Source organism: Macrobrachium nipponense, chromosome 33 (assembly GCF_015104395.2).
Source record: "Macrobrachium nipponense isolate FS-2020 chromosome 33, ASM1510439v2, whole genome shotgun sequence".
Lineage (NCBI taxonomy): Eukaryota > Metazoa > Arthropoda > Malacostraca > Decapoda > Palaemonidae > Macrobrachium > Macrobrachium nipponense.
Window position 1 is genome coordinate 52,389,687 of NC_087219.1, and position 15,207 is coordinate 52,404,893.

The window sequence follows — 15,207 nt, forward strand, 5'->3', positions numbered from 1 at the left end:
ACATACAGCCAATCCCCAGTCACTATCATCACCACCTGACCAATCCCCGCCCGGGTTCCCAGTCACCTGACCAATCAGCAAGCGAGTGTCACGCCACCTAACCAATCGACGTGAGGGACGTATCAGACATAGGGGGAGGTAGGGGAAGAAAATTGATGGTCTGAAATACACCCCGTTGGCATGGTAACGGCTCCAAGTGTTCCTATTCACTAACATTCAGCATGTTTACACAAAGGATATACACTGAAACGCATTCTAATTGGGGTGTATAGATACATTTATTGATAAAGGGATCCAGTTAAATTGATGGTGAATAAAGTCCCTTTTTAAGAATATGTTTTCCTTTCACATAATGATTGTTTGAGATTATTCTCTATAATATGAAAGGTAAATGATATGCAATTACTTATATTGATCATTAGATTTATTAAGAAGAAAGAAAACAGTTTTGTTAAATATATTCTAACAACAAGCGTATGATAAAAAATGGATGATCATAATATTATGCAAAGATAATGAACATTTCTATTCGTGCTTCAGTCTCCTTTCTCGTACAACTAGTAAATACTGTAATTGGTTGTTGTCAGCCAGTTTGGCCTGTTTTTGCTGCACCGAGTATTTCCTAACCCACGCTGATAACCACAACCACAACTGTTCTTAACCCCCTCCCCACACATGACTTAGGTTTCAGAAGATTAAAATTACAGTGGGGGAAGGGGGGGTTATTGTACGCCGGCGGGAATAGGTTGTGAATCCGTGCAGTAATCCGACACCCGTCTACCTATTGTGTCTCCTGAATACAAAGTCGTTCTCGATTTATAATTAATTCAAACGGTACTAAATTCTGGGTTCAGTAGTGTTCGAGCACGAAAGAGAACGCGGGTGTGGGGGCGCCGAGAACAAGCACCGCTGCGGATGTCTCCTAGCCTCGCACGAGGTCCCCTCAGGCTTCACCATTATTCATTTACTAAAGTCGGCAGCTTTCATTTATTCATTATATTTAACAGGAAATGCCTTCTGGTTGTGATGACAATTTATTCAGACACGGCAGTATTGGTACTAACTTTACTGTTTCTTCACTCGGATACATAGTTGGGGATTACATTAGAGTGAAGAATATATCCAACTAAATAAACATTCACAACAGTACGGGGCGCCCACTCAAGTGGCACTGATGGTGAGTCAGCACCCAAAGAGAGGCTAGCCAGCACCGCTTTGTGCTGCTGGCGTGGTGCTGAACACCAGAAATAAGATAACACGTTTTTCCGAGTTCTGCTCCAACCAAACAGATGTTTAATAGATCTGTCGCAATTATTAAAGTTGCCTGTCATTTTCAAGGATTAGATTCGGTCTTATTTCGAGTGGATAACGTAAGATATTTAACATCTAATATCTAATAAATCATTTATCTGTGCAAAAGGCGAATAAATATTCAAAAGAAAGCGAATTTGGTTTTAAAAATGAAAACGAAAACGCGTTACTATCGCTCACCCGCCACCCGCGAATCGAGGCAAACCAGCCAATCAGAGTAAAGGGCGGAATCAATAGTGTTATGAAGTTCCATGCGGATTTAATGAAACGCTAATTTAATCAGACAGGGGCGAGGATGAATTGGACTACTTTTTACTCATCCAATCTAGAAACCTATTGCTGCATAAATAAAATAGCGCCGATTAACTCAGCAGTACAACGATCGTGAAAATTACGTCCCTTCAATCTTTCACTTCGTTCATCTCTTAAAGGTTGATAATCCACACTGCGGTGTATACATAGAATGGTACGTATGCATCCTCTGTATATCGACCTTCATTCTAGCGCCGCTCCTCGCTTCATTCTACTGACATACGTGGATGAACACCAGACATTTGTACATTATGAATGAGGCAACAACATGCAAGTTACCAGTGGTGTAAGTAAGCGGCGCTATTCGAGGTTGTATTTTTAGACAGCGGGGTTTGAGTATACAATAAACGGGTTTTACAGCAGAGCTAGCATGAGTTACGATGATATATCCTGTTCACGTCACCCCCGCGAGGTTTCAACATCACGTCGGGCAAAAACTTGTAGTTTTTGTTATGGAGTGGGTTTCGTTGTATGAAAGAGCTTCAGCACGAGTTTTTCTTAGCAGTGCTAAGTCGGTGAAAGAATGCCGTCCCAGCAGTTTCCTATTAATAATGCGCTGTGCTAGTCTGCCGTTTTGAGTATTAATGGAGTATTTTTACCTAAATGAACGCTTACAGAAATTAATAGCATGTGATAAAAATTCTGTGGTATTTCCAATATCAGCAAATGAATACAAATAGCAATAATAGTCGAATGATTTATTCCTTTAATATTATTGGACGATTTTTTTCTTCAAGCAAAGCTTGATTTATTTATCATTTGTGGAGGAGACCGTTTATTTTCCCAGAATTCATGGACGTGTTTCAAAATAGAACGCTTACCCAAGAAATAGCGACTGTAATAGAGGACGTTCTATAAAAGATATGAAAAGTAAAGCTAGAACCCCTGCACCATTTCCGTTGCCACATTTAAAACCCCACTTCGTACTTAAAAAGGAGATAAAAAACAGTTTTCATTGTTCGTCGATAATAGATTGCGCAACAACCATCTGCCAGGCGACGAGAGAACCGCTGTGGTGTGTGGTGTGGGGTTCTGGGTTGGCTATTGGCGCTGTGGGGTTGGCTAGGTTGAGGTTGGCGGGGGTTGTCAATGGCGTTACCGCCCTCATCAGACCGGCAGTGTGGGATGAAGGTAGCGGGGGATTGGGAAGAGAAGGGATCTGACGGCAGTGGTAGATTACTGGGGGTTGGGGAGTGTCAGACGGGGAGGGAGCTTTGGCGTCACCACGGGTGAGGGGGGGCTTGTTCTCCTCCCTTGGGGAAAGGGGAGGGGGGAGACTGTTGGTTGGTTGGGCGTTGTTTCCTATATGTATCGAGCGTCTAACATTCACTGCCTTTGTGCTTTGCCCTAAAATATTTTTGTTGGCTATAGTCAAAACACCATCTGTCTGGAATGTTTGCCCATACGTGCAGTGATTTTTAGTCGGCAAGAAAATAATATCATGAGGGTAAGACTCGAATCACGCTGATTAAATTGTTCACAAAGAATTCGTGCATGTAATAGCGTCGTGAATCTGAACTTTCACTGCGTTTACGAAATAAGTGACGGTGAATACGACATTAAATTAATCGCCAGCTATTCTTAGACGTATCAAAATCAGCTCAACAAAAACACGTCGCCATATACAGTATATCGAAAAACAGTCAAACAAAAACAATGCTCCAAACGAACAGGAAGTATCCAGCAGAGCAATTAATTTCAAGAAAAGAAATTTGTGAAAATGTGAGGTTCAACCTCACGGGAAAGGGGGAATTCTGTCAGTATGAGAATCGAGTTAGATAGGTCAATATTCCCCAGACGGGAGGAAGAGGGTCGTTGGAAGGTGAATAATGAAGGGCGGGGGTTGGGGACGGGGGCCAGGGAAAGTAGAGGGAGAGAGAGAGAGAGAGAGAGAGCGAGACCTTCCCCAGTAATTAAATTTTTAATTGCTATTGATTATATAGCGTGACTGGTATTGTTTGCAATAAATCCCGGTATAACTGAATCAGCAAAACTAGCAAGGGCGCTATCATTTTTGTACGGTGCCTTGCGCGTATACATGGGGGAATTATCACTGTACCTTGTAAATTTTTAGTTACCTTGATATTTCACTTAAAAATAGTTTTTCATGCACTCTCTCCCGCTTATACACACACACACACACACACTGCTAGGTAATTTACAAGTGATATTTATCACAGCTCTTCATTTGCCTACAGTAAAGTGTGAATCTATATATTATATTCTATATATAATATATTATATATATATATTAATATATATCTATATATATAACATATATATAATATATATGTGTGTGTGTGTGTGTGTGTGTGTGTGTGTGTATAATGTGTGAGCCTAGCACGCTGCAATATATTTTGTAAGTATGCAGATTCTGTCTATAATTATATATATATATAAATAATATATATATATATATATTTATATTTATATTTATATTTATATTTATATTGTACTGTACACAGCATTTTGGGATAAATGAAGCTGATGAAATGTATTTGCAAGGCAGTATCAGAATAATGAATTAGTGCTGGAAATGTTCTGTCCTACATTTTGCAAGTTGGAAAGCGGGAATGAAACCAAAGTCTAAAGCAACTTCTGTGTTGTCTTTAATACATTAACCTTTATACGCTGAGTAGGTTAAACAGCGCATATCCAGGCCATCTTAATAAAAAATCGAAGAGCGTGTTACTGTTATCACTCTCAAATATGCTGACAGTTATGTGCGATAGTGCAGCAGATAAGTAGAAAAACGCTTTAGTTTGTGATACAAGCATGAAATTTGGCACAAGTGCTCATTTTAACCGCCTCTTTTGAAAAGTCTGGATGTCTATGCAAAATTTCAATATGGCCGCCAGTTTCAAGATGGCCACTAGTTGTTTTGATTTCTGACACTGAGTAAATCATTGTTGAAATAAATACATCAATCATTGTTCAGATAATGTCTTCCTGGGTAGAGAAGTTAATTGAAGATATCACCAGTCCTCCTGCTACTATATTTACCATTATGATAAAGATGGCGTATAAAATGGTCGCCATGAAACATTTTTCTTGATAACTCTGCAACTAAGAAAGATAGACATGACATTTTTATTTATGCCTATATTTATGAGGCCAGAGAATCTGTTTCTAGCAATTCTATAGGGCTGTTGTCAATATTACATCTTGGTGACAGTGGCATTTCCCAGTTGGGCTGATATCTCCAACACCGTCACAGGAAATGCTCTTGCCATGATCATGAAGCATTTCTACCAGGGTTCTCCTCCTGGTTTTGGCATAGTTAGCCATGCCCAAGAACACTGGAAAAGGAGTTTCCCTATTCTTTGAGTGTTGATGTACAATTGCTAATTCCTAGCTGTTTTTAGAATAAGTTATACTGCAGGAACTGAGCAATAGCCAGGTCTGACTTTGATGAGCCAAAGCTTAGCTGTAACTTCATGTCTGCTCCATGTTCGACCATACTAGTGAAGTGGAGCAGAGTTTGAGGTATGGCATCATTGATGCATCCTTCATCAAAGGAGCTGTCAAACCTGGACTGATGATCTAGAATATGCTTCCTCAGTATCTTTGTTGCTTTAGCAATCACAAGTGTATCTGAGTATTCAGATGCCTGAGATAGGGTTAAAGCTACATCTTTCTCAAGGCAAGTAACACACTTCTTCCTTTCTTATGTGCTTCTAATTTAGGGATTTCTACTAACAATTGGTCCTCTAATCTTGTTGTATTTACAGTGAGTGAGGCAAAGGCCAATTGTTCCAGGTGCTGCTGGTATAATTGGAATATATCTGCCAGAGGAAATATGGCAGGACAATTTGAACTCAAGCTGGTTACAATGATATAACTAACCAGCTCTGATAGAACCAGTGGATATATATCTGGTTCTTTACTGTGACATTGTTCTTTCTCAAGATTTTTAAGATGGGACCTCTTCCTATTGTAAAGACCAGTGAGATATGCAAGATGGTATTTCAGCCCCTGTGCAATTGCATCACCTGCACCTAGTTTTACCAATATTTTACCTTCATTGTGTGAGCACACTCATGCTGTCTCCTGATGAGATTCACGGTCATTACTTGTCGGCGATCTGATGCAAGTACCACATTTTCACAAAAAAATGCATGCTTCATTATCACGACTCATTCAACGCTGTTTAGCATGCCTTTCCTGTGTTTCACTACCTGCAATTGTCGATCTTTGCTTTCTTGCACGACCAAGTTTTGCATTATTAAACATGACCCTTCAGCTCTTGTGGTATTTTGCCATGTTTTATCACAGTGTTGCCTTTATGGTACTACCTTCATCCAGTGTTCCTGGGCCAAAATTGAGCAGCATTTCACCAATCTCTTGGAACAATGGCACATTGGTTGAAATCATTATGTACCCGTCATGTTCAGGATTATGATGTCAGAGGCCAAGGGTGAAGTTAGACCATTTTTCTTGTCTTCCTGGCAAAGACAGCATTTGCTCCAGTCGGTCTTCTTTTTGCCATGATTGAATTTACACTTGCCATTATGAACTCTTGACTAAGGCCAAGGGGCTATTCTTTTACCACCTTAATCTTATATGAACATCAATGTATGGGATACAGTCAAGTTACCCTACAGCTAGCCAGATCATTCATCCAGTGGCATTTAAGCCCCATGTGATATGTGAACCATCCAGTCAAGTACATTAACATACTATATAGAGCCCCAATTAGCCTTGGCTCATCTCTCCTGCACTGGCACCTCCTGGAAATTCAGGCATGGCTGTCTAGCTGGATCTATATATATATATAATATATATATATATATATACTTTCTACCAGAGTTTGTCACTGGACGAGTGGTTTACGCGCTGGGCTGCCAATCCGGTGGTCCGGAGTTCGAATCCCGGCTTGGGCAACGCGGAATCAGAGGAATTTATTTCTGGTGATAGAAATTCATTTCTCGATATATATATTGTGGTTCGGATCCCACAATAAGCTGTAGATCCCGTTGCTAGGTGACCAATTGGTTCCTAGCCACGTAAAAATATCTAATTCTTCGGGCCAGCCCTAGGAGAGCTGTTAATCAGCTCAGTGGTCTGGTAAAACTAAGATATACTTTTCTACCAGCTAATTGTTATGGGTTTATTGGACAGCATTTGGGACCCTATCCTACTCTAAAGCAAAGCTAGGTCAGCGTAAGTAAAGCATGATTAGCTGACAGTGAACGCCCTGCTGAGTTACACAGCAGTGAAATCTCCAACTAAAACTAAAGATATAACCACCACTTAAATTATATATAGACTTGCAAACTATTATATTGAACAGGAAGACATTTTCCCATGCCTACTGAATCCTGAGATGCGATTGTCTAAAGTTTTTGGGTGCCATATTGGATACCATCTTTCTTCACATGCACTAGATGAAATCTATAACAGAACTATATTTTACTTTTGCTTAGTGACTCTGCCTAAAATATGTACAACCAAAACAAATGCATAAAAACATGACCAGAGACACATAAGTCCCATGTTAAAACATTAACTAGCAGCCATATTGGAATTTTGAGTGGCCACCCAGTAATTTTCAAAAAGTGACATATGGAGAAGATATGTGCCAAATTTTCTGGCTTGTATCATTAACTGAAGTATTTTAGTCAGAAATTATTTAATATCATGACTTATAAAGGCTTTGTCATGGACAACCATATACCCCTGAGGGACAATGGTGGGCTTTATCGGTTTTGAAAAAGTTCTGTTGTTCCCTTCTTTTGTAAGCTAAGTATTTTGAATATTCATAAAATGTTATCATACTATATGTATAGAGATTTAATCTGCAGATACCAAATAGATCGATAAAGCATTTTCAAAACCGACGAACATACCTATCCTTTACGTTACTATTCATTCTTAATCCTGGAGGCAAACCTTTGTCCCTTCAGTCATCACTGTATTGCTTTACTTCTGTAGTAAAAGATTTGAAACGATATAGAGCTCAATTTCTAAAGTATCGTACTTGGGAATCTCACAACTAATTTTCATCTCAGAAAGAAATTATTCTGTAAAGGAAGATTACTAGGTGATGAAATATACTTAAACAGGGCTGGAGATTTGCCCTCTGGATTCCTTGGAAATGTTATGCCACTGCTTTTTTGACATTTCCAAATGATTCAACACAGTTCTATAGAAAATAGATGACCAGACATTGTCAGAATAGCAAAGAAAGTCCCAGTGGATTTTGCTCTCTTCTAACCCTATGTTCTCAATTTTTGTGGTGGTAGGTTCAGGTACCATTTGTTTAAAGTGGACCTTATTTATTCCTGAATTTCCCGTTTAGAGAGCCCATTGTTGACTAAAACTCGAGTTGTTCTATTGATCTCAGCATGATTGTTCTTTGCCCACATTTTTTTTAAATATTTGGGTACTCACTCTTTCCACTGAGATATGGCTCTGGGCCTGTTGGTTTCCTCATTGCATGTCCCGCTTCTCTGCATAGCAGAATAAACTTCAAAACTACACTAAATAGTTTCAGTTTCAAAGTCTTCCTCTGTGTCCGTCCTGGTAGGTTTTTGTTAGTATATATATATATAGTATGTGAATGGTGTTGGAATTTAAATGAAGACACTCCTCTACCATACCCATGTAAAAGTTGGTGAAGAGGACTCCTAATGACGACTCCAACACTATACCCATCACACTGAGTGTAGAGGTGGTCCCTGTGAGTGGTGGAAAGGGATTTCTTAATGCAGTACTCTGACAATGATTGAAGGGCTTTCTATGGGTGTACAGAGGTGAATCTAACCCCAGTACACTGCCAGAGTTGATATCTCAGACTGGTTGCCATATTTCACTGACTCAACTAAAAACCACCAACTCTCCCTGCTCAGTTAACTTACTGTGGATTTTGGCACATTCATTTTCCAGGTCAAGGCCTCAAAAGGCTTTACTGTGATTCTTAAAATGCAAGCTAGGTCACAGACTAGCAAGCAGACAAATGGAAATTTTGAACTTTGGATTACTCTGCAATGTCTGTAAATCTCACGGTGAAAACAGGTGCCCGAGGGTTCATAGAGATGCAGAATTCACTGCAAAACCTTTTGACTTAATCACGTGCCTGTCTTACCTACTTTTAGGACTTTAAGATACTCTTGCCAATTGCCCTACAGAATCTGGTTTCCCTAGGTTTTTGATAGCCCTAAATTAAGTGAAACCACTTTTGACATGGCCATGTTGTTCTGTCAGCCAAATCTTAGGTGGTGGCAAGTGTCTGACTTTAACTTACAAGTAAGCTTTCAGTTGTGAAGGAAGGATTGTGAGCAGATTGCTAAGACTTCACAAACAAGGGGCCTGGTTGTTTGATCCCTAATTTTATTGCCAAACTATGATTTTTATATTTCCTCCTTCCCCTGTTAATTGGTCAGTTTCTTTCTCCTGAGAATACATATTAATTATAATTATCCAAAGGCAACGAACAAGGAAAACAAATGGTCACAATTCAGGAGAGATGTTACTCTGGTCTTGAATATGAGTAAGCAGATTACATATTATATTAGTGAAAGAATTATATCCCTAATTATGATTAGTCCTTGATATGAAGAACTTCATCGTTGTTATTCTTATTAGTATAGTAACAGTAGCATTTTAGCGTTTATTTAACTTTTCTGAAGTACCATTCCAGTTCCTTTTGACCTAATCTGAAGTCACACCATTTTAAATGCACTGTTTCTTTCTCTGTAACTGAACTTAAGTGTTATTTTACACCAGACTGGAAAACAGTTCTCATGAACTGAAGAAACATTAAATCAAAACAGTAAAATTATTATGGCTAGATTTTATGCTGATTATTTTGCCTTTGCAGGAATACATGAACCAGAATCAAAGGATTTTGCATAAATAATCCAAGAAGATATTGTCACTGCACGGACAAAGGAAAGGGAAAGATTCTGTGACTCAGGACCGACGCGTGAGAGAAGGAAATCAGAGGCTGAGTGGCGTTAAGAGAGTGATTCTTTATTTTCTACACAGTTGCACGGGCACATTATGATTGCTTGTCATTAATTTTACCCCATGAAGGTTTTATACAGAAGTAACTCCTAAATAACCCATTCATCTCGAATTCATTGCCTGGGGAGGATAACTTACACCCAAATGGTGATACACACCCTGGCGAGGAATCGAACCTGTGCCTTTTGGTTGTGTACTTACAACATATTTCATTTTGGTGAAAGCAATTCCTGAGGTATAGTGAATTCGTTATTAAGGAATCATTTGTGGCTAAATGATTCAGCATGCAAAGTGCCATAGAAAGGTAATATATTCCCAACCAGTTTTGTCTCTATAAGATATTTACAATAGAAAATGGTATGCATTAGCAAACATTTACGAAATTGTGCTAAGGGAACAAACTGTCAACACGAAGAAGCAGACAGTTAACTACACTGCAAGAATTAAGTGTTAATGACAAGTCTCGTTTTTTCAGGAAGATTCTGACCCCACAGCTACTTTATTTCCATAGCTTTTTTATTTTTGGAATTAGTCTATAATTTATATACATTCCTAGGTTGATACTTACATTCTTGTATCAAACTATGGTTAGTCTGGTTCCAAAATTCGTCCAAGTCGTAATAGTAAGTAAATTACACATTATCCAGAGTATGCGTTATACAGTTCTCGTGCTGTTGTTCATTTCGCTTTTCCAGTAATTGTTCAGTTTAATCAGTGTAGAATTTGTCCCACAACTTGCTCGGGATCTGGTGTACAATTGTCAGAACTCGCTATGATTGCATTTTTTTTTTTAAACTGTACTCGCAAGTTCTTCAGTAATGATGAATTTTTAAAAAGATAATAGTACACGTTTTTTTATACTGTTCTGTTTTTTTATTACAAGTCTTATTTTCTTTTTTTGCCATTCTGGAAGCACTGTCTGATAAGAATCGAGACATTTCAGTTTTTTGCCTGTATCCCTCATGACAGCTATTTCTGTCATCTATACAACCCGGGCTTGATATACACGTGATGTGGTACATAAATTCGGTGACTGGTTTCTTCACGTTATGGCTACAGCCAGAAAAAGAATGCGCTCATGATGAAGAAGTATTAGGTAGCTTTCTCGTAAATACCAAGTTGTTCCTACACGATATACAAACCCTCGGTCCTTTACATAAGGAATGTTACTTTCAGCGTAGCTGGAATTACGGCCGTTGAATCTTGAACAAGGTGGTTAGGCAGTAACTACCGTGGGTCAGGTTCGCCTGCCCGGATGTTAACACTGCACTTTGCTTTCGTTTGTGAGCTCCGGCTGACTGGTCGTTGATCTTTTTTCCCGGTGGGATCCTTATGGTTTATTTTTGTATGAGGTGGCTTTCTCGTAAATACCAGATTCAAACCTGACATATCCTCCGTTAACGTGAGGCGACTTTTGAGCGCAAGACAAATGAGCGCCGACAATTGAGCGCAGTAACATTTGGGCGCCGACATTTGAGCGCCAAGAAATTTTTATTTATTACACGTAAATCCTTTAAATGATCTCAAAACAGTTTATAAAAGGGAACAAAATTACTGTTTTAATCTTTATTTTTTAAGACATGTAAAAATTATATCTAAACAAAATCATGTAAAAAACAAATATTATTTATTACACGTAAAATACTTTAAAATATATCAAAACAGTTTATTACAGAAATAATATAAAACACAGAAAGTGAAAGCTAAATATTTATTTATTGTATGTATATACCATAAAATACCTCTAAGCAGTTTATAAAACTAAATTTCTACTTCTGCAAGCTAATTATTAAAGATATTGAACGAAGATATTCTAGTCGGACTCTTGTAGAATATTCGCTAACAATTTTTGATATAGCTTTATTAACTTTTACATATTTACTTTGATTTCCATCTACATGCTGCCCAGTATCTATTCTGATAACTTTATTTGATGTATGATTTTGTTCAACTTCAAAATTTCAATGAATTTGTAAATTGTAGGATCCATATGCCCTGCATTGCCCGATGCCACCCTCCTAACGAATGATTTGTACGCGGATGTTCACTGACAACACGTTCCTACACACTCCAGACATTTGCAGGAAACAAAGCATCTCTTCTTCTTCCTCTCCTGCAACGTCTTCCTGTCCAAGTGTCTTCAAAGTAAAAGACTAACTCATCTAGCTCGTCAGGAATGACATCATGTAAAGATTCAAATACATTTATTATATCATTGGGAGGAACGCATGCCAAGGCCACTATGCATTTTTGAGTGTTGCCGTATTTCTTCCCTGGTACAGTATAAATTAGTAAAACCTAAATCCCGAATTTATCTCCAAACGGGTCTCATTTGATGCTGCTGCCCTTTCGCGAAGCCGCATCATTGATAAGCTATAGCCGCCGACTTTGCAGGATCTGGTACATGATCGTGATCACTGGCAAATGTGCGTTCATCTCCAAAACATGTATCCTTCCTTTGCACTTTCCATTTACACAACGCCATGACTCTTTGCCACTCTTAAGCACTCTGTCGAGTCTGTAACAATACCCTTCGTATAATATATTTTGTTTTCCTTTGGACGATGTTATTTTCTCCATCTCGTGGGTTCTCTGAACCGAAATAAATCACAACTAATTTTCATTTTAGAAGGCTTTGTTGAATTTTCCTACACACAGATTCTGAAAAATGTAACGACTGGTTTTAACGATAATAACCAAACAATTATAATAGTCAAACAACAAATAAACAGCGTTGTTGACTATTCCTAAACCTACAGAATTTGAAAAATACTACGAGCTGATTTTAACGATAATAACCAAACGATTGTAATAGTCAAACAATAAATACACAGCGTTGTTTACTTATATATATATATATATATATATATATATATATATATATATAAAGGTCCGAACAGGAACGAAAGTACTTGGCTATCTCGCTTTTTCATTTTTTCTTCGTGGCAAAAAACCTTTATTTATACATAGCATCACGTTTTTATAAAAAACCTTTATTTATACATAGCATCACGTTTTATATACTTCGTGATCAAGTTATTCATATATATATATATATATATATATATATATATATATATATATATATATATATATATATATTTTTAAAACATTTTGTCTCTGAAGTTCTTAGTTTTCTTTCATACCTATTTTGAAAATACGGCGCTCAAATGTTACTGTCTTGTGCTCAATTGTCGGCGCTCATTTGTCTTGCGCTCAAAAGTCGGTGAACCTTCCGTAAAGTACGTACAACAAATCCAGTGAAGTTAGACTGTAATGAGTTTCCATGTGCGTAGCAGATATTTTCGCTGGCACCGTTCCATTTAAAGCGCCTCGGCGGCGTGGTTGGTATGGTATTAGCGTCCCACCTAGGTGGTCGCGGGTTTGATTCTCGGCCGTTCCATTGAGGAGTGAGAGATGTGTATTTCTGGTGACAGAAGTTCACTCTCGACGTGGTTCGGAAGTCACGTAAAGCCGTTGGTCCCGTTGCTGAATAACCACTGGTTCCATGCAACGTAAAAGCACCATACAAACAAAAACCGTTCTATTTAATTTACCATAGAATGTGTTTACATTTTCGTTTCCCAGACAAATACATATTTCTTCATTGCGTCGAAACCATTTTACATATTGTGGCACACTGAGATTGTTTAATAGCCTGCTTTTAAGAAGATTCTAAATAGAGAGTATTTATTATAAGCGAAAACGAATTCCCAGTAGCCAAACAGACACTTTGAAAGGAATAGTTTGAGTTGAATTCTAATTAACAATCATCTACACAAAGAGTACTTAGTTTTTCAGGGTGTTCTTAGAAAAAGGTGCATCTAGCTGCCTACTGTCTCGGGTATAAGATAGGCACTATGGAAAGTCAACAGTACGTAGAGGTACTTTGGTGGATGATGATACTCGCTGTCAGATATCTTAGTTCATTGATCAGGAGAGGATTGCTTATTTAGAATTCCACTGGGGAGTATGTTATTCCCAAGTTGTAGCGAATTCACCATTCATGGGTGTTTGTAGATTAATATTTGAGAGTATAAAAAGGACATGCATAAATTAGTGACAACACCATCATAACCAGTGATGTCTTACAAGCTTGCGCTCAGCTATCAGGGGTGACTGATTCGATTTGCGTCACGGAACAGGTAATGCAAGACAGCTTAGTAGAAAGTGGAGTCCCAAAACCATCTGCAGCTCTCAGTTGTAATGTGTTGGAAGGGTGAGAAATGTAGTTATATAGAAAAAGGTAAAAAAAAAAAAAAGAAAGACGGAGGAGTGTTTTAGGTAGCTTGGTCACACAGAGAGAATGGAGGAGCGTCTTGTTTAATGAAATGGAAACCTTTAGTTTTCTCAAAGGTGAAATAAATAATTGGAGATGGCTCCTACAATCCATTTATGGTGACAAACTAAAATCAATTGTGACATGGATTTATGAAAGAAGTCCTTTAAACTCGAGTTAAACTCGAATTATTATGTGTATAACAAATATTACTGTAAAGAATTATTGTGTAAATGAAAATTGCGATGTTTGTAAATAAACTTTGATGACAAGGACCATAAAAATGTTGGAAGGATGGAGTGGAAGAAGTTCTGGGATGAAATTTCGGGTGCGTTGCCGAAGCAATTTTTGTTTTGAATATTTTATGCTCACGGTTTTATTCTTCCTTCGCGATTAGGTAATTAAAGGATGAATTTGGCACTGCCTGATGTTTTCGTTTTCTCTGGTTTTCTCAGTTGTCAACTCTTATTAGGGAAAACAATCTATCAGTGAACTCTGTATATATATAATATATATATATATATATATATATATATATAATATACATCTCTCTCTCTCTCTCTCTCTCTCTCTCTCTCTCTCTCTCTCTCTCTCTCTCTCTCTCTATATATATATATATATATATATATATATATATATATATAAATTGAAGAGTTCCGTGGAAATCAGAGACGAATAATAAATATCAAAATCAGGGCTTGAATGAGGAGCATCTTTATTTGCGACTAGTTTCGGAGATTTACTTTCCTCCGCCATTGCGTTTCTTGGAAATAGGTCATTTGATGTTTAAAAAAGATTAACCGAACTTTTGCATGAATTTCACCCGCAAATAAACATTTGAGTGGCATAAATATTCTGTCAAAACTGGGCAAACATCTAAATGCAATATTCATTCATTTAAGTGAAAACAACCACCGGATAAATTGGATTGGTAGTTCAGTAATTGCATGGTCAAAAGATGTCTTATCACGAAATCTTTTAGAATCTGCCATTACACAACTTACTTCCCATTGTAATTTTAATATTAGTCGTGGCCTGTTTCCTTTAGACCCTTGTATTTGTAACATGTTTAAGAATGACCTCAAAGATATAATTATAGTCTTAAATACAAATTAGTTGACTTACAGATACTTTCTTTGTATATGGATGTTTAATATGTTTTTGTGGATAAGTTTTTGTTTACCAAAGATCTGAATGTGGTCAGTGGCCGCCCTGTATAATCCTTTAATTGTCTTGTCCCTGTGTCTGAGCAGTGGAACTTAATCTTTATGTTCTTAAATTGTACCCATGTTAATGCTTGTTTGGAAAGGTTACTCATTCTGCCGGGCGCGTTGGAT